Raw genomic sequence first — 20,465 nt, forward strand, 5'->3', positions numbered from 1 at the left:
TACAAATTAAAACATATCAGTTGCATCGAAAAGCAAATAACTTTGAGATAAGTTAATGAAGCTTTCTCTAAACATAGATATCATCCGGAGTAATACGATATAAAGGTAACACTATACGTGACTGGAAAGACTGGACAAAGGAACGCCACCGGGATCGTCGATGCGTCCCTGCATATTTGCATGGGGGGAGGGGGGAAGGGGAAAACGTACCTACAAGTTCCTATTGGCACAAAGAACGCGAGAACCATCTGAGCGATTGCACATTCGCGCTTACACAGACGATTTTGTGTACGTGTTTCACGTGCGTGGCACGTACGGGTGTGGCGTAGGGGAATAGGAGAGGAACAGACCTCTCTTGGGACCACGCTTAAAAAATATAGGCTCGAGGATACCGCAGCAGGGACGGGTGAGTTTGCCGTTTCCTCCTGGGACAGGAACAGAGATCGTTACTTTCCATTTCGCGAGGGATATCTTCCCTTTCTGTCCAAAGACCGGGAAGGGCGCAGCTTATAGCTTCCTTGTTTGGGCCCGCTCTCGGTTCGGAGTAGATTCATCATCGAGAATGCAGGATAACGAAACGGATCACGAAACAGAGACTGGGATGTTTTATAGGCCGCGGGTTTATCCTGATAAAGTTAGCTGGTTGTAAACTTGAGCTTGGAGAAGAGATTTCGAATACCTCGAATTATACGCGGTTGTATAAGATCACAGTCGTTCGCATATATTTGATTGTACCAATATCGAGTAATGAATTTCGTTAATGCGTTTTAATTTGATGTAAAAAATGAGTCAAGAAATTTACATACGCAAAAGATCTTTATAGTTTTATATATTCAAAGTATATAAAATTTATTTTTCCTGCCATTTAAGCTCATGTTTTATAAATTAGCACATTTATCTTGTCGTATCTGAATATGAACCTATTGTCTATTGATTATTAATATATGATTATTAATGTTTTATTTATGTCTCGGAGGAGACATCATCGGAGGATCATCGGAGGAGATCGTGCCTTTTTATATTTATTATGTAGTCGATTGATTTAATATATTCGTTTCTTGCTGTAATCGATAACACCTTGGTGATTATTGCGCCTTCAAGGCTAAACACGGCTCCATCGAATGACAAGTAAATTAGAATGTTTGTTTTAGATCACTGTCGTGATCGTTTAGAAAGAAAGCGACTATAATTTAATCTTTTTAATGGCACAGTACGATTATTTCAAATTACCCACTATTTTATCGAACCACCCACGATAATCACGTTATGTACTCAAGGTCGAAATTGTCCTGCTGCTTTCATTTCCGGAACAAAAATAAAACGACTTACAGATCTCGAACAAATAAACATTCAACGCAAATATTCCTCGGCATATTATTTGCGCTGAATATTTACATAGATGCACAGAGTTCAGTGAAATGAAGTGTATAACGTACCCGAGATGTATTTTAAGATTAAATCTCTTCCGCGCACACGTAGACATAACACGAGCGTCTAGCTCAAGACTTGTCAAAACAGTTAATATGAAAGATCCAAAACTTGTCAAAAACTGATTATTTGATGTTTAGATATTGCCGCGCATTAATCGCATAACGCGTCATTTCGGGCCAATTGGATTGTCCGCACGTATTACCGAAGCCGGTAGTAGCTGGTGATTCATATCGTTATCAGTTAATACAAGGCTGAGAATCTATTCGACCCTATCAAGCAAGCCGGCAGAGGAAATAAAGCGTTTTCATCGGTGTCGCCGGGGAATAAAGTACGCAAATGAGGTCGCATGCATGAGGAAAAGAGAGAGAGAGAAGGGTCAAACGAGCTCTCTCTCTTTCCTGCGAAATTTTCCTCCGGTGTATTTCATAGTTTCAGATCTCGAAACATTCGCGGCGCGAAAGGGAGAGACAGCGAGCGAGCCATATCTCATTCTGGCGTGAAACGCTAAACGTCGCGTTTCAACGTGCGAATTAAGATTTATCGCGGCCACCGTTTGACCAAGAAGCCTTTTCGCGCCGTCGTAAAGTCATGACAAAGACTTATAATCCGCCGCAAGTTGGTCCATGTTCCGGGTAACCTCCCCGAATGGGGCTTGTTTAATTTTCGAAATTAAAAAGAATTCGATATTCCAGAATTTATAGTATCGACTAGCACTGTAACATCAGTAAAATGTATAAGCGTTACAGACTCGCAAAAACTTTGAAAGCTACGTGAGGATTCTCTTATATAAATCTAGAATCTTCGTTTAAAGTTCGTCAAGACGGAGTCTCGAAGCTTGACGAAAACGAAAACCTATGATCGCGCGAATAACTTAATGTAGCGACACTTGGCACAAGTAATGTCGTTCATCACTTGAGTGAACAGCTAGAAATGCTTGCTCGAGCCGACGATTAAACTTGATGCCCGGCCTCGCAAAAAGTCTACCTTAAGTGGATCGTTGTAAATCAATCAGCTGTTTGGCGAGATCGCAATGAAATACCGCATAGAGCCGCCATTACCTATTTCTGAACGATATAAATATTTTATTGCGACGCCATGCGTCTTTAATTATTGAACAATAAGATTTCATTTCATAAATATATTTGAAAAAAATCTCAACTTTTCAATTTAATATAAACAAATTTTTTACATGACGAAATATCTTTTACTATAGATGTGCGATTCAATGCAGATTTTTATTAAATAAAGAATCTTTTAGACATAGCTTGAATTGATTTTTTCGAAAATGCTTATCTCCAACGAAAGTAAATCTGAAATACAATGAAATCCATCTACTTGTATACTCACTTCGAAGAAGATAATCGAAGCGAAACGATTAAACGACTCGACTGGACGCAACGCTATCGATTATCAGGTGATCAGATAACCGTGAACCTGAATCCGAGACTTGTCCTAACCGGTATGCCGTGTAGTAGAAGAAGATAGCGTGTATAATCCTTACCCGTTTCATCGTCAACCTTTCTTTCCACTCTCCTGTTTGGGAGAGAGACAGGTTTATTTCTGCTAAACTCTTGGAACGGATTGTATTTTGCCGCAATGTCTGTCATAAGTAAATCGTTCCGCTATATCACGCAATAACAACGACCAAGTTACGATGCATATAATTGCAGGCGTTATGCGAGCCGAAATTTAGAGCGCGTGTTCTTTACGTTAGAAATTTTATTATTTGATTCGTACGTATCTTTTCCGACAGGGTTTTAGCATTTGAAGGTTTTTTTTTCAGGCGTTCGTTTTCTACGAATGTATTTTTATTTTGCCGTGTTAAAGCGTCATCAATACGGACGAGTGATCCGCGGTGATATTTATAGCCGATGAAATATCGATACTTTATACGGCATATATGAAAATGGATGTGCGTGCATACTAAATTTCAAGGCTTTTAAACCGATGCTCATCGGTCGACATTACATTCTACAATTTGCTTGAAACGATATCATTCGAAAAATCTTCGCGCGACGTTCAATGACATATCATAACATTCGTCGCGAATCGCTCAATAAAACGTCATGATACTCTCACTGCGTGTTGCCGAGCGTCTCGTAAATTTTTCGAGAAACGCTCGCGTTTGCTTGAGTTGCACGAGCGACGAATCAGAAGCAAGAGAACTGAAATTAATCTAAATTAAGTAATGACGCTCCCCCGCTCGCCAAGAACGCGGACGTCGGCACTGAAGATTCGAATCGTTGCAACACAGTGCCGTATTTTAAGGAGGAAAACGGAAAAGTGCCTTGGAGTTGTCAATTTCTAGAAATTTTATTACATCATGAACAATAGAAAATTAGTTTTGTTTTATATTAATTCTCTTGAAACTATTATCTCGATTAATAATTTCAATACTTCTATGTTTGTTTGTATCTATCAGCCGCTTATGAAGAAAGTAAAATCTTTTAATAATAATTAAATAATATTTAATTGTTTTTAAACAAGACCACTATTTATATATGATTATTTGATAATACTTTTTCAAAAATCTACGCAGCACGCATCATCTTGATTTTGACAAATGTTGGAGAAAATTCAATTTTCAATAACACGCGCTTGAAATTAGACTGCGCTCTTTTTTTTTTATTCCTGAGATATTTTAAGTTAAAGATGTATAGCTACAAGACCGAGTTAAAACTTTCTGGAGTTTTATTCTTTCGTAACATATACTCTTATATTATACACCAAAATAATAAGAAATAAGAAATGTTTACATTTTTGTTGTTATTATTCAGAACACTTCATTTAACACATAATTCATAAGAGATAGAGAGAGAGAGAGAGAGAGAGAGAGAGAGAGAGTCTTTAGCTTTCAAACTAAAACATTATTTATTGTCTCCAATCTCTGCAATTTATTTTATATTAATTATAAACATTAAGTTATTGTTTGTATATTTATCTTAAAAAGTATTAAGAGCTAATTCCAAATGCAAGTTACTCAGAAACGATCCTCTGCAACATATGGTATACTTAAAGTCTATTAATTTTTTATTAATTAATTGACATATTTCAAATATTTTCCCGGGCCCTCAAAAACTGTAAAAGCGACGTTGCTGTAATTATCACCACTTTCATTCGTTTGCTTTCTTCCTCAGTCTTTCTCGCGTCTCGCTTCTCCACATCACATACCATTTGCTGTCCCTGATTAATTAATCGACCCGCTTGTCTGACCTCTCGTTTACACTTTACTCTTTTTGTATGTTGTTTCTTCCATCGTTTTTATGGGCATCATGTTGAATTGAAACAATGAAATACTTGCAGATAAATATCATCAGAATTGGACGCAACGAGAAAGTAAAATTCGACAAATTACTTAATAAGCCGTTTTTTAATTAAATTTATTCCTTACCTATGCATATATAGATTTAATTGTTATAACATGCGAAAATCAATATTTTAATATGCGTAATTCTTCCTTCGATATTATTAACTGCTATTTCCTGAAACTGACCGGTGTTTTGTCTGCGATGTCAATTGCAATCTTGACGGATACGTTACCGCGTTACCGTCTTAATAAAACAATAATTCAAGATGAAAGATAATGACAATCTGACACCGCCGGTGACGACGTTCAAGGAAAAAGACGGGTTGGCACCACTTCAGTCATTTCTAATTCTGTCGACCAGAGACATCAGCCCCAATTTATATTAATCGACTAGTATTTCTTCGGCTCTCTCGCCAGCGATGTTTCAAATCTGCTTTAAATAATTTCGAAATTTCACGTTCACTAACATTTTAGTGCGACGATGATTCGCGATGATCTACCGAGTAGTCACACGGCACAATTGATGCAGCGGATGAGTTACCGTAAATCGCGCATTTGTAAGAAACTATTTTTGCAGAAACTACGGAAACGTTAATTGCCATAGACGAGTTAATCTGCGCGCATAGCGAGTTAATTAAGCCGCCATGTCAGAGTCTCTTACCGAGAGCATGATTCTAGTATCTGGCTTCGAATCCCTCACCCCCATCTCGCTTTTCGTTTCTTTCTCTCTTCCTCGCGTGATATATATATACTCTACTCACCCTCTGCTATAACTATTTTGTATCTTCCTCCGCCTGCATATCTCTATCTCTATCAGCGAAAATGTAAGACCGGGCCCGTCGCCAACTCTGCCTAAACTACGACGATGATAGCTTCGTCCTCGGTGGCTGTTTAACTTACCGACATAACGATTTCGCCAAAACTTCGCGCCGTTCAAATAGCGCCTACAAGGAACGTTTCGCGTATTTTGACGTTTTGTCCTAGACGCATAAACAACTAGTCAAGCTGTAGCGGGCAAACGGTTCAGATCTCAAGGTTTACAGCCGAGGAGACTAAAATCCGTTGCGTTTCGAAAATTTTCGCAGCAGAGAAAACATCGAAAAAAAATTGATAAAAAAAAAAGGGAAGATAGTATCTCAACAATTACTGTCATCGGTTTAATCTCTCGCGATTAAATGTCGCGAATATATGTACACGATGAATGACACGATAGCTCGCAAAGTGTTAAGCTCGCTTAAGTGACTTTCGAAAGCCGTGACGGACGCAAAGTTCAGAGAAGCGAGAAAAGCACAGAATTCCCGGATTATATTTGTAAAAAGCGCGACGCGTATCATTTACGGCGCGTATTAATCACACAGACTCGCAGGGAATGATAACAAGCTTTTTACATTCTTTCTCCCTTTTCTTCCGTAAATAATCACAGTGCTCCCGCCGATGGGCACAGAGAGAACGCAATTTCTCGCATGCAATATGTTCGCTTTAATCCGTATGTACGGTTACGATTTAAATTGGATATCGGATATTAAATTGAATCATCGACGCTCCCTTAGTCGCGGATATTCCGCGAAATAAATCTAGTTGCGCGCGAAAGCTGAAACTTTTTACGACAATTCGATTATATAGCCGCCCTCTGACGTTTCAGGTGCAAGTTTTAATTTTTGTCCCGCGCAGATGGTGGAATTAGATACCCTTCATTAAAACTTGGACGATATATCACGCTCTATTGGTTGAAGGAAGCTCGCTTCTCTCGGATTGCGTCTACAGACGTATCTGTAAAAATCTTTAATAACGAAGTCATTAAACCAAATGTAATAAAACATAATAAGGATGAAAAAAAATATGTAAAATATATTTCATTGCGTATTTTTTTTTTTTTTTAAGCAGTTAATATTTGCCTCGATCAAATTTGATATCTTAATAAAAATTGAAAATAACGGCAAGAACATGGTAGAAATAAAATATTCTATGTAAAGAAAGAAAAGCCGTTATGTGAAATTTTTATACTGCGCGGAATATAAAATGCACTTACAAGTTGTCAAGTCTGTCGCGAATGATAACATTACGGATAATGACGATGCAATTTGTGTCGATAAAGCGTAAAACGGCCAATGTTGTATCGACCTTTCAAGTCGACCGCACCACTCTGTCTGATACACGGCAACACACATATGATAATATCGCGTGACCTTAAAATCGCTACACGCTTCGGTTTTTTTCTCTTCCCTCGACGACGCGTTAAAAGAAAAATAAACGGATGTAAGTGATGAGAACAACGATCTAAAAATATGGGGTAGCGCATAAATACGGGGTACGAGGCGCCGAGTGCTTTTAAGCGAATCAATAAGCCGCAAAATAGAATGCCTACTCGTTATTTTTCTACATCGATCGCATCATACGCGTTCACGAAAATAAGTATCGTCGTGACTCGCAATCTACGCTATTCTCTTTCCTCCCGCATCTTTTCGCAGATAAATCTCCCGTGGCGGGAAAAAGCGCGAACGCTCGCGGTTCCGTGCGTGCTTTTAAATGTGCGTGCGCGGTAGATGCGGTTACGTTACCGCTATTAATTCGTCCGTGTTAATTAATGGCACGAGAAGGGCAGACTGTGTGGCGAAAGCGGACGAAGAACGATCGTTCCCTACCCTTCGCCCGCCGACGCGAATTTAACGAGCGATTCCTCACGTCCACAGCGGTTACTCCCTTATTCCGCGAACGCCAACAAATCTAGACTCAAGATTATAGGATTTCATCATACCATTCACGCACGCAATCGTTTCTCAGACATAATGACTTTTAGATTTTCATTCGTGCACAAGACGAGCATTGCATTCGCATATAATACATTGCAAATGGATGACAAATTATGACTACTATAAAAGATGCGATAAGATTCGCAAATAAACCGTTTCCTGTGACAGTTGCAAAATTATTACACTACTAAAGTTGCAACGTTGCGTGGAAACAGGAAACGGTGGATTTGCGATACCGGAATGATGTGGCAAGACTCGTTCGATGAAGATTCTAAAGTACACGCAAAGAAACTTACCGCAGTAAATCTTTACCATAACGTTCCGCAGTGATAGAATCAAAATCATGTTTTTCATCTTTAAAAAAAAAAAAATAAATAGAAATTATTAAAATTTTGCCGACGCATAAAAAATTCTATATAGTTTTCTCTTAATCTATAATGACGCGCGTAAAAAAAGAAATTTAAAACTTTTATATCCTCGATAAATAAAATGTTAATTCACAATAGCAGTTCTACACACGTGTAAAAGATTCCCTTGATGCGACTCTAAAGCTCGATTCTTCAGACAACTTTACCAACGATGATGTATATTTCCGATATGGATAGTAGGCCGAATCTATTCGTTATCGAAACAATTCGTAATTCCAAATCTATGCGACACGGTAATCCGATCGGAAGGTATAATGTTTCGAATATTGGAAATTTGATCAACGTGGGGTCTGCCTGGCTTTACGATGGAGGCCCGTAATTACATTAATGGCGAATCGTGGTAGATGGTAATATCGATTACGAGAACGTATCGCATGCTCTTTTAGAATGCGTGCTCTTGTAAAAGGAGCATTTGCGAACCTTATCGGATTTGTGTATCGGCACCTCGCAATTGCTCCAAACACTTCCTCGAACAATTTTGTTCTTCCCCTTTCCTTTCTCTCTCTCTCTCTTCTAACATCTTAATTCGTCCTACAATAAAGATTCAAGAATAATCTTTATTTTGAAAGAATTTATTCGGATCGCAGAAATTATACGAACGAAAGCGCACCACAAACGATTGTTTTTCCTAACGCCGAGGTCGCAAAAGCAAATTAAATTCTCCCGTCTCGAGCGCAAAAATTTTATCTCTCGTGTTTCGTCGGCCATTCGCGTTTGAACAAATTTTATAACGCGATAAGGGAAACAAAAAAATAACGCGAGAGAGCGCGCACCTAAAAGGGATAAAAAGCGCGGAGAGAAAAGAAGAGGGAGAAAATGCAAACGTAATTTTCAATAGGTTTGCGAATAGTGACATAGCAGAGCCGCGAGCAAAAAAACTTATGCAACAAGCACTGCAAAACAATCGAAAACATTGCGCCGTGAATAGGAGGGAAACCGAGACGAAAGCGAGTAACGTGGATGCGCAGTTCAGACCCACGGAATACCCATTGTTGTTCGGCATTGTTGGCACGTATTCCCTCCTTCAACGATGATTGATAACCGACTTCGTGTAAGTTCCGCGTACACGCGAGCCGCATACATTAACGATAATAGTGCGTATCGCGGCGAATCGCCCTGGCACGCACTTCCACATCCGCGCTCTCGGAAGCTACGCAGCACACGCACGCTCGCAGGGATGGTCATTTGGCATGTAATTGCGATTGCATTTAATATAATTTCTTATAATATATATAATTGCCTTTACTTGCTACAGCAGCTCAGAGTTCTCCCAATATACGTATCACCTTTTATTCCAAGATTTATTACATACAATCGATACTAATAAAATTGCGTTTAATCTTTTTGCGATATTTTCTGCAAATTTTTAATGATACGAACGAATCGTTGATCAAATGGAAATTCAATATTCATCTTCGAATTTTGTTTATTCGTCCTTTTCGCAGGTTGAGAACCCTGACTTCAGTATCGCGGAACGAACATTCCGTCGCTTCTACGAACGAATAGAGGAAGCAGCTTCGCATATGTGCACTTCATATTGGACTACTACAGCCGCACTCGACATCTATGTGCTCCCGTAGAAACAGGGGACCGTATTGTGCGCGGCTTGGTGGGTCTACAAGTTTACGCGAGATAAGCGCTGAATGGATTCGTTTATTGAATTTCACACGGTCCTATGCACCTTCGCCGACGCCGCCAATTTTTCGATTCTCCTCACATCTTCTTGTTTGCAGTTATCACGCGCGATGTACATATACATATTCACACAAAGTTCTTAGTCTAAAAAAAATTATTTTCAATTAATTGCATTTTTTAAATGTACCTATCATTAATTATAATGGCACAGATAAAATTCCACCCATTTTATTTCTACATATCATAATTTTTTCCTTGTAGCAAATATGATCGATAAATATTGCAATAGTTACACTTTATACGATTATCTCTCTCGCTGATAAATAAAAACCGTCGCGAGAAAATACCTATGTCCTGAAAATTAGAAAATATTCATACGAGTGCACTACCAACATATCGCAATTCGCCTAATAATAATTAAAGCGCAACAGAGTGTAAAGAGTTTGAGCGCCGATTTATTTATTAGAACATAGGAATGCGAAATATTCAAGCTCTATCGTAATTCGGGATAAATCCATCTGGTCTTCGTTGGCTCGTCTGTTTAAATAATCGACATTCGAAACAGTCGCGTACCGGAACGACGACGCAGTTTCATAAAATGTCTAATCTACACATGTCGGGGCAGAGACCACTATAATACCATGTATACGACTTCATAAATGTCGCATACACCATTACCAGAGCCAATGCTTGCAGAATGCGTTGGCGAAACGCCTAGGAAGCTACGTTTGGCTCTCTATCAATAGAGTTCCGTTCCGAGTTTTCTCCGTTTGGCGCCCGAAAGACGCTCCTCGGTTTCCTTTTTACGTAATAAATGCTAACTCCTAAATGGCGAACAAGAATATATCCCATAAAGTCCACAAACCGTGTGAAATAATAACAAATGAAAAATTTATTTGACAATGTTAATTTCTCCGCAATATATCAGCACCGATCAAAGTAAAAAAAGTGTGATAATCTTAAGAACGGCGACTTAAAGAAGTAAAATTTCAATTAAAAGTTCTTTAATTTATATATATTTTAAGATCAATTAATTAATCAATTAATATTAATTTCTAATGACATTCATACATTTTCTACATGATACATATTCTTGTTATATACGTTAATAATTTGTATATATATATATAAGAGAATAAAGTGAAGATATAGAGAAATTAATAATAAAAAAATAAAGTAAACGGTGTGTCTCCGAGAAACGTCAGTGTCACGACGACGATTTAAAAAAGAAACGTTGCGCCAGACAATAGTGTTTGTGACCTCTGTGAAAGCGAAAACTGGCCTGAGAAATCCGAAGAAAAAAAGAAGCTGCGGCGAATGACCTCCGGAACAAATGTCGTCATTTACATATGCGTGCGTGCAGCTTCAAGTACGACCGCCATGTTTATTCAACGCACGACCGTTCATTACCCACATGACAATATTGGTCGATGAACGGCGAGTCACTCGTATCCCACGATACGTATGCGCGATTTGATATGCGAGCACTCGCGCGAGTGCACGCTACGCAAGTGCGGGAAAAGAAGCAGAGAAAGACGGGATCACGTGGTGGTGATCGTCGATGATGTTTTCGAGGATGACTAAATGCGAAAAATTGGACGAAATCATGAGCTTTATCGCAAAAAAAGAAAACTTTTTTCTCGAAACAGCGTTATCATAATTTACGAGCGTCTGCTATTAGCTTGATTTTATTTACAAACTATTGTTATATATAAATTATTTATTGGTATGCATGTAAAAGAAAGCTCTGAAAGAAGATTCTTTTAGCAGTTCATATTAAAGCTTTTATTTTATTCATTTTCTCTTCAACGTAAGAGCGACGATGATAATGATCGATCGTTATCAGTGACACGAAAAATTCACGTAATACAATTGAGGAAATTCTCTAAAATCGATCGCAATTAATTCAATGTATTTTCTCGATAGCAACGATTTATTATTAGGCGCATTGTAATAATGTACGAATGATATAAAACAGTACGCATATGGCATTCCGCCGGAAACATGATTGCGGATAATCACGTACTCGGCATGATCAAGATTTTATTGATAGCCCCTAATAATTCACGATACACGGGAGCAAGCGTTACCATGGCAGCTTGTATTAACTTTGATCTCAGGTGGGACGCCCACCGGAAATGTGTTCCACTATTCGTCAATGCTCGACGTAATCAAGATCGAGAACACTTCAATAATGCACGACCGGTTAATCAGTTTCCAATAATACGGCATCGAGCATGACACACACGCGGCGATGCGCGAGGCCAGAGGTCCTATCGCCACTTCCGCGACGACGCTTGATTACGCGGTTTCACTTTTCGAACATCCGGTGTAATTACACTCGAATTTTTTCGTCAATGAAACAGACAGATCGTTTTTAAAATTTGTGAAAAAAAAACGAGGATGTCTTCCCATCATTGCAAAAGATAACATCAAGCTCTAGAAATTAAAAATATTTAAAATCAGCTGTGCGAGATGAAATTTATCGGAGTCAAAGTAAAATGCTAATACAACGAGGAATTAAATCTTTCCAAGAGAACTGAAACTTTGAAAGTTAAAAGTGAGGCAAAAATTCTCTCTCAATAATTTTCAATCTTGATACTCGAGAAATTTAGGCATCCGGCCTGCTTTTGTCTTTGTGCAAACACGCTTCTCGACGGCATAATCGCACGGAAGAATCGATCGTGCTGCCGGCGGCGGCAGCAGCAACAGCAATAGCAGCATCCACGGCATCCTATATATGGTGAACGGCCGTCGTTGGTGGACGACGTGAAGGGGGCCAGGTTTGCATACAGGGTGGCCGCGGCTGACCGGGTTTTGCGTCGGGAAATTTGCATTGAACGACGCACGCGGATGCATGCGCGGGTCACAACGCACGTTTTCAGCCAACACGCAAATATATCGTACATGCGTGCGCAGTCTCTCTCTCTCTCTCTCTCCCCCTTTCTCTCTCGAGCACGTCCGTGCGTGTAAACGCTCGTCCGAATAGGATGGCGGAAAATTATGCATGAGGATTTCGCGCGACTCAACCGTCGCCGCGATAATTTATTCGCTCCCGCCCGCGACAATGATCCAGAGGATCAATCGGTCAGGATGGCATCGGAAAGAAAAGGATCGCCAAGAATAAATTCGAATCATGCTCGACTCACCCCGTTCGAAATTAATACGAAAATCTATATAGAAAAAATTAAATAATAATAACTTATTGAGTGTGCAATGACGTGACGTATATTATATTATAAAGACAATAAAATTTACATAATTTATTAAAACTTGCGCAATAAAAGAAGTGTTATTAGACAGATATTGTTATGTATAAAAAAAAAAAGTTCTAATCTTTACTCTCAACTCGCAACGCTTCGATTGATATAAAATTAATTTTTCCTTTTCTTCATTGCTAAGAATTTGATTTGATTGTGCAATCGAGCGCAATTTCGTAAAAACACTTTGTTGCCTCGTAATATGTATTTTCAATATACTTTTTCTTGTTTTAGTTTTGACCGCGCAAAAGGTCATCTTCGTTCGAGCTTGTTGTTTCGCAGATGGAAGCGGTAACGGAAGCGACTTTATTTTTTACTTGGAACGGTGAAGAATCTTTGTAAAGCACGCGCACATAGAATACGTTGACGAGTTCCGTTTTCGAAAAAACGAAAAAAAAAAAAAAAAAGAGACTGGTACTCGGAGTTATTCGCGCGAAGTGAATCACTCTGGGAGTTTGAGGAGCGAGAGAAGAAGCGTAATCGAGAAGGGAGAGAGAGCGAGATAGCGAACGTTACCCCCCGCAGAAGATAACACGGTAAGCGCTTGTATATACGCGATTGCATGCATGCAGGCGTGCATATTTGATCGCACCGCCGTGCAACAATGGCGTTACACAAAGGCGACGCGTGACTCACATTGCTATTTACACGAGTGCGGAATGTAAAATTCAGTGAATGTCCATTTTGCGAATTGTTCTAATTATGTATGCGTCTGTGATTTACTCGAAAGCCCATCCGCATCATTTGCGTAGAATTACAACTGCATTGCCGTAATGGAAAATTTAAAGTCTGCTCTAACATATTAATTGATGAAAAGATCCGAAACATTAAGTATCACGCAACAAAATTGCAACACGTGTGATCAGTGATAGTCACATTTCATAAGCAGATTATAAAAAAAATCATTTAAATAGCATTTATAGATATATAATAGATATTTATTTAAAATGCAACTATTAAAATTATAAAAAAATGCAATTTATATAAATCTACAGAAAAAAATATTGTACAATGTATTAAAATATTTCATTATTTATATTATACAAGAAAGAAAAAATAAAGCAATTGATTGCTTGAGTTTTTGATGAGAAAAATATGTATTTATTTTCGTAAACTCAGTTAGATATTTGAAACAGAATTTTAATTACAAACAAATTAATCATTAACATTAATCATTTATAATCTGGTAAGAGAAATTGTTTACGTGTATATACTCTCATTTTCGATTTCAAATATTATTTTATTCATTTCTAGATATAATTTTATATGTAACAAAAAAATAAAAAAATATTTTGCGAGGCATCTCTATAAAAAAAACTACATTAAACGAATAATTATAATAATAAATTTTATCGATATATGTCTCTCTCTCTCTCTCTCTTTCTCTTATTTATTTGCGTATAAAATGCTCATTTATTTCTCCTCTGAACTTATCGATAGCGACGAACGCTGTTCGAACGATATATGTGATAGAAAATACTATCGACGAGATGCCACGATTTTTTATCTTGCGCCGCGTTATCGAGATTTCGGGAGTTTCGGCATTAACGATAGCTTTCGCTCGAGGCTCGAGTCACGATTGCACGCATAGCTCGTTATGTCTAAACGATCGCTATTTTTTTTCTATCCCCGATATAGCTATCGTGCTGCCATGTCCAACGTATTCGATTTATAACAATCTCTTTCGGGATCGAGATAATAATGTCACACACACATATATATATATAACATGCACAACAAGTAAATAGAGAATAGTGGATATATCGACTGCCGCCTGAGCCGCGGTTTTCAAATCATTCGGTAGAATTACACGCGCGTTTATACGCAACTTTGCAACATTTTTATTGGACATAATATACATATAATCTAATAATATATTGTATATGTATATATATTATAGAGAGCAGAATAAAAAAGAATTAGTAGACCCAATTAATTGTGTGTATGTATGTGTGCTCACTTTCTCATCGTCTATCTAAGCAGAATTATACAACTCTTTCATTTCGCTCCACGTCTCACTGTTTCTGCTGATATTTAAATTTAAAAAAAAAAAAACGCGAAGAAAAAATTGCCACCGCGAATTTATTTATAGTTTACAAAAGCGCAGCATTGAAAAGCGCGTTATAGCCCAAGGCGTGCTCGTGCATGTTTTGCTTTCGCGCCACCGGATACCAGCGCGCTTTTACGCGCGATATCGTCGAATTGACGCGGTGCATCCGTCGCGCGCGCGTCAGTCGACGAAGATGGAATAAAGCCTCGCCGGTTCGAATCCGTCCATTTCTGATGGACCGTCGCTAAACGCCGGATCTCGCAGCGTGCAAAAAATTGAGCTTCGATTGACGCGCCGCGAGACATGCATGCATGCGTCGATATATCGACGGTTCGCTGCATAAGAGTTATAACTCAAAATATATAGGGGAAAGTAGAGTAGAGTTCGGGTACTTTTTCGGATTTTTCTTCCTACAAAAAATGAGAGAATAAAAAGAAATTTGTTCACCATTAATAGTCTTTAGTAAACTTTAAACTATGAGGAAGTGAGGAGATGCTGACGAAAAAATATTTTGTTATCAAGGTTGACAAGATTTTTTCGAGAAGTCAAAATAACCGGTTTTGCCCATATATTCAAGTTTTTTAAATTTTAAATTTAAATATCTCATTAATTAAATAAAAAAAAAAAATCTTTGGCGATTTTTTCTCAGTTTTTTTTTTTTCTTTCTTCTAACATGACTCGCGCGTGTACAATTGTAAACTTGCGATCGCGACGTCATAACTTGCCTCGAAGAGTGACCAATCGCGCGCGGGCTTTCCGCCGGATCTTACGTGGCGTATCGACGTAACTGTCGATACTTCGCCTAATAATATGCGAGATCGGCGTTCGAATGGGCCGTTTCGCCGCAAAGCGGAGTTCTCGCCGCTCCTGAATTTCGCGGACGCTCCCGATAATGCACGCCCGGCGGATTGTGTAGATTAAACTTGCCCAGCCTCCGTCTGCGCCGATATTATCCGTCGACTGTCCGCCAATACCCGATGAAAACTGATGAAAAGTGCATCGGGGAAATATGATTTTTTTTTTCGCCTTTACCGATACACGTCGATGTCTGAGAGATGAGTGGAGAGTCGGTCTTTGCGTGCAACAAGAAAAGCATTCCCGTACACGAATCTCGTGACAGAGACGCGCGTACATATCGAGAGATTCATACGTGCGTGTACACTTTAAGAAAAATATTTATTCTTATCGCGCGAGAGTACACGCAACTGATATCAAACTTCGATATCAAATATTTATTAGCCGCGCTGTGAGTGACGTAATATCGCCGCGCGTTTGCTGCTCGAAGAGAAGACACGAAATCATTTGTATAACTTTGAAATTCCGGCCGATAGTTAAGGAATTCCGAGCAGTTTTAAGCAGACAGTCCGGCGCGGAGTAACTTCGAAGCAACTAACGCGAAATTTCATTAGCTCCCCTAGCGGTATGTCTTTTATGTATTCAGCAAGCGATTTGGAATGTTGGAAAGAAATTGTAAAGATAATTTCTGTATGTTGTGTCGATAATGGAGAAATAATATATTTACATACGCGAAAAACAAGAAATGCATAATAAAAGCAAGTTTATTATCGTAAATAATAATTGCCCTCTTCCTCTTATATTTTCTTTAAAACTATTATTTTAATTAATAATTTTAATTTTAACAATCAAACATTTCAGATAAATATTTCCTATATATTTATATCTTTATCATTTCCCTGTCGCGGAAAAATGAGTCTGCAAATAAATTCTCATTTCAATAAAAGTATGTATAAGTAATTACCTTCAATGTCTGCATTCGAAATGTACTCACTATTATATACTTAAGATTCCAAGCGTATAATATCCAAGAAACTTGATTTAAATTCAGATCAACTCAACGTGCTTGCTAATAATTTGTATAATCCATAATGCGGTGATTCGAAAGTCGCTTCTCGCCCGTAAGGGGCGATTCACCTTCAAAGGCAGACGAGAACGAGGGGAGATGGCGATAAAGGCAGCGAGAAGCGGCTTCTCGCGGTACGTAGTAATAGAATGGTAAATACTTCATTAGCGCGTTACTGCACCCCGGTGGTCGAGCGATGGCCGGGAGAAATCGTGGAGCAAATGAAGCAACCCCCGTGTGGCACGCGCAATGTAGAGCTTCTCTCTCTCTCTCTCTCCCTCGCTTCTTCATCGCGTCCGCGCGCGAGAAATCGCTGCGAGAGTACATTAAGTGTCATTAAGGCGCCGGAGTAATCGCATCAGTTTTCTCTCTCTCTCTCACACACACACATACATTTTACGTCAGCTGTATTATAATTTTCATGCCGGTGGGTTGCAATCAACAGCGTTATTATGAACGGCGTGTTACAAGACAGAGATGCGAGTGTTCTCGGTCGCGTTAAAGTAGTAAACGAAAATCGCAAACATAAAAAAATGATAATAACTCTTTAATAAGCGTTAAAAGTAGCGAGCAGATTCGCGCCGAGTAACAACTCCTTTTGCGATGCCTTATCATCTTTACTCCAGATAGATTCACGCGACCCTCGATCCCTGATAAATGTATGCGTCGCAGCAAAAGATGATTAGCAATAAATAAGTTATTATTATTTCTGAATTAAAAAATTTTTAATAAATATCTTTATTATTAATAAATAAAATTAAACTTTATAACCTGCTTTTCAAATAAAAGACCTATTGTTATACATCAAAGAAATTTACTGTCTACAGGTACGCGGATATGAGTGCAGAAAAGAATCGCTTATCTAAAACGGTAACACGGCATTAGACCGGAACACGAGTTAAATAAATCATGCTGTTTCTATGCTCGACGCTCATTGCGCGAATAGACTGACGTGTACTTTTGACCTTTGAAATTAATTCTCATCGAGCTCGCGCGCTACGTGCAACAAGAGAAATTGTTCAGCATTATGTCAGGTAATATATTACAATACCAAGATTGTGCTCCGTTTTTCCTTCCGAATTATTTTTCCTCGCAAAACACTTTCGAGAGAGTTTCTCGAGAGTCGAGATTTCCATTGACCCAAACGTCAAAACAAATAAAACTAACCATCTCTCCCGAGACTCATAGGAGACGATATTCCGAGAAAAGAAAAATATGTCTCAATGATATCGATATCTCGAATTAGTCATCTCTATTAGTTATCTTCTCCGAAACGCGATTGGATCGCTTTCGCGGTGCACGCGCTCTGCTCGAGGAATCACGAGATTTTCGCGGACAGGTTAATGGCGATATCATTATTGCAACCGGTCGTTATTCACCCTAACAAACCGTGCGGCGCGATGCATTAATCTCCCAAGGTAATGCATCACCGGGCCGCCAGTGCTTTCTCGCGTACGCAATGTCTATGCATTCGGCTTGCGACATACAAGCCGAAAGCTGGTGGCTAACGTCTAACGTGCATATTTCACTTTCGCGCGACGAAGTGCCGCCTCTCAGCTTTCTCGAGTAGACTCGCCGAATTAGAGGGAATTCCGAGAGCGTGACGGGAAAGACGACGCCGAAAGGACCTTGCTTTTCTCATTCAACGACACTTTTTTCACGTCCCTAAAGGATAATCGCGGTTAACGTTTCTTCGGCATCACCTTGGTTGACGGCAACACCGACATTACATCAACGATAACAGCAGCACTTTTTATGCTTCACGTCTCTTTCAAATCTTATATATCTTATAATCGTGACACAATATATAGTATATTATCTCAGAAATAATAAAATTTATATCGCGATAAAATTATGTTTTTCTTCACATCTTGTGTGGAAAAACAGATTTTTAACAGTTGTCAAAAAAATTTTGAATTCCCTAAAGTATCATACTTCGGATATATTTGAAATAGTTCCAAACTCTCTCTCTCTCTCTCTCTCTCTCTCTTAGTTTATTGTGTCACGAATAGAAACTGTGGAAGTTATCCTTCTTCGACGGAGTCTCCATGTATTATTCACCCTTGCGCCTCTGATATTTTGCCCTCGAACGCTCTAATGCGTCCGACAGGGAATGAGGAAGAGCAACCATGGGAAGCGGTTATGGCGTTTGACAAAAGTAACCCCATGAGAATAAGATACTCTTGGCTCTTGAAACATCTTACATGACCTTTTCAAAAGCATCAAAATTTCTTTCGCAACGCGCACACGCGCGACACAAAGGCGATTATTATATTAAAAATATAAAAATATAAAATATAAAAATATAAAAAATATAAAAAGATCTCTCTAATGTATATTTCATAGCAAGCTATTGATAGAATCGTAACAAACTCAAATTATAAGATAAAAAAATCAAAATTAAAGAAATTTCAATATAAAAAAATAATTTTTGCTATTCAATCGGAGAAAAAAATTATATACGTAAAATTATACGATATATATATATATTCGACAAAAGATAAAAACTTAAAGTCACATCAATATAGTCGTAAAGTTAAAATTACACACAGGAAACTTTAAATTGCGAAACATTCTTGACCCTTTTAACTCGCGGAATCGCCAAAATGTCGAGATAAAAATTACTGTATTTATCATAGTCTCGTATTTATCTCTGGACATTTGTACGCCAGCTCCGAACCGAATTTCCTTTTAGAGAGGAATAAAAGGAAGAAAAACAAGACGTACGGCTCTCATTTGACCGAGCGCTCTCATTTTCCCTTTGTTCGTAATTCCTTTACAGAAACGTGCACTTTTCAACGACGGCATTAAACAAGAATATATAACGGTATATAAAACCGCGACAGTAAAAGAAATAACAAGATATATATATATATATATATATATATATATATATATATATATCCAGTTGGAGTGCATAATAATGCTCTGTCGTCGTGCAAACACAGACGGCGCATTACACCGGCCATAGCGAAAATCTAGCGTGCGTGCCGCTATAAATAACATCGCAATTAATAATTTCACGGTGGCAAACCATTCGCGTCGATTAATTCATTAATTGTTTCGCGACATTTAGCGCACATTCTGCGCTTATCCTTGCGATAACATCACGATGTAATTTCGTACCGTTGGGCGTTATTTCCTCGCGCGATCGTGCGTATGTGTCATCTGTACGTATGCAAATACAATGACGTTTACATTAAATACGGCATTACCGATGTAATTGTACGCGATATGTCGCGTAAAACGAACGAATGTCGATGGCAGTGCGACTCGAACGCTCGACACAATCGACGACATTGTTCCGCGAGAAAAAAAAAAAAGAAATTTGAGACCAACTCGTGCTTGGAAATCACGTTTCTCGTTGCGCAAATGTGTCATCACTGGATTCCCTCGAGATTTATCGCTCGCGGTTCGCAGTAAAAATCACGCTTTTTCCATTGTCTCGCCTCTCTCTCTCTCTCTCTCTCTCTCTCTCTCGAAGCACGAGTGATGCGCGGAAAAAAAATACTCGGTTCATATCTCATTATTGTTTTTCATTATTGCATTTATGATCAAAGTTATTCATATCTCGCTTTATTTAATAATCGCGGCGCTGACAAAAAGCTTCCAGCGCTCACATAGAACCGTTTGAGCGGAAGTAAATAATGGGAATGACAATGAAATGAAAATATTTAGCTTTTTAATCGCGTGACATTAAACGGGATTATGATTACTTTTAACAAAGAATTATATTGTAATTA

At 38.6% G+C, this 20,465-nt stretch overlaps 1 protein-coding gene across 20 annotated transcripts in view; it reads right to left on the bottom strand.

The window, feature by feature from the left end:
- LOC126852195 (polypyrimidine tract-binding protein 1) overlaps positions 1–20,465 on the bottom strand; it is a 351,818-nt gene that overhangs the window by 272,091 nt on the left and 59,262 nt on the right. Inside the window, exons 1-2 of one of the 20 annotated variants that reach the window (XM_050596718.1) lie at positions 6,768–6,877; positions 5,500–6,518 (exon numbers count right to left, since the gene is read on the bottom strand). The exons of 18 other annotated variants lie outside the window; for them this stretch is intronic. The gene's annotated coding sequence lies outside the window, so the exon portion shown is untranslated. Of the gene's footprint in view, positions 1–5,499; positions 6,519–6,767; positions 6,878–20,465 lie in introns of those variants that run through there. One more of the 20 variants, XM_050596719.1, reaches the window with a different exon arrangement.

Source organism: Cataglyphis hispanica, chromosome 10 (assembly GCF_021464435.1).
Source record: "Cataglyphis hispanica isolate Lineage 1 chromosome 10, ULB_Chis1_1.0, whole genome shotgun sequence".
Lineage (NCBI taxonomy): Eukaryota > Metazoa > Arthropoda > Insecta > Hymenoptera > Formicidae > Cataglyphis > Cataglyphis hispanica.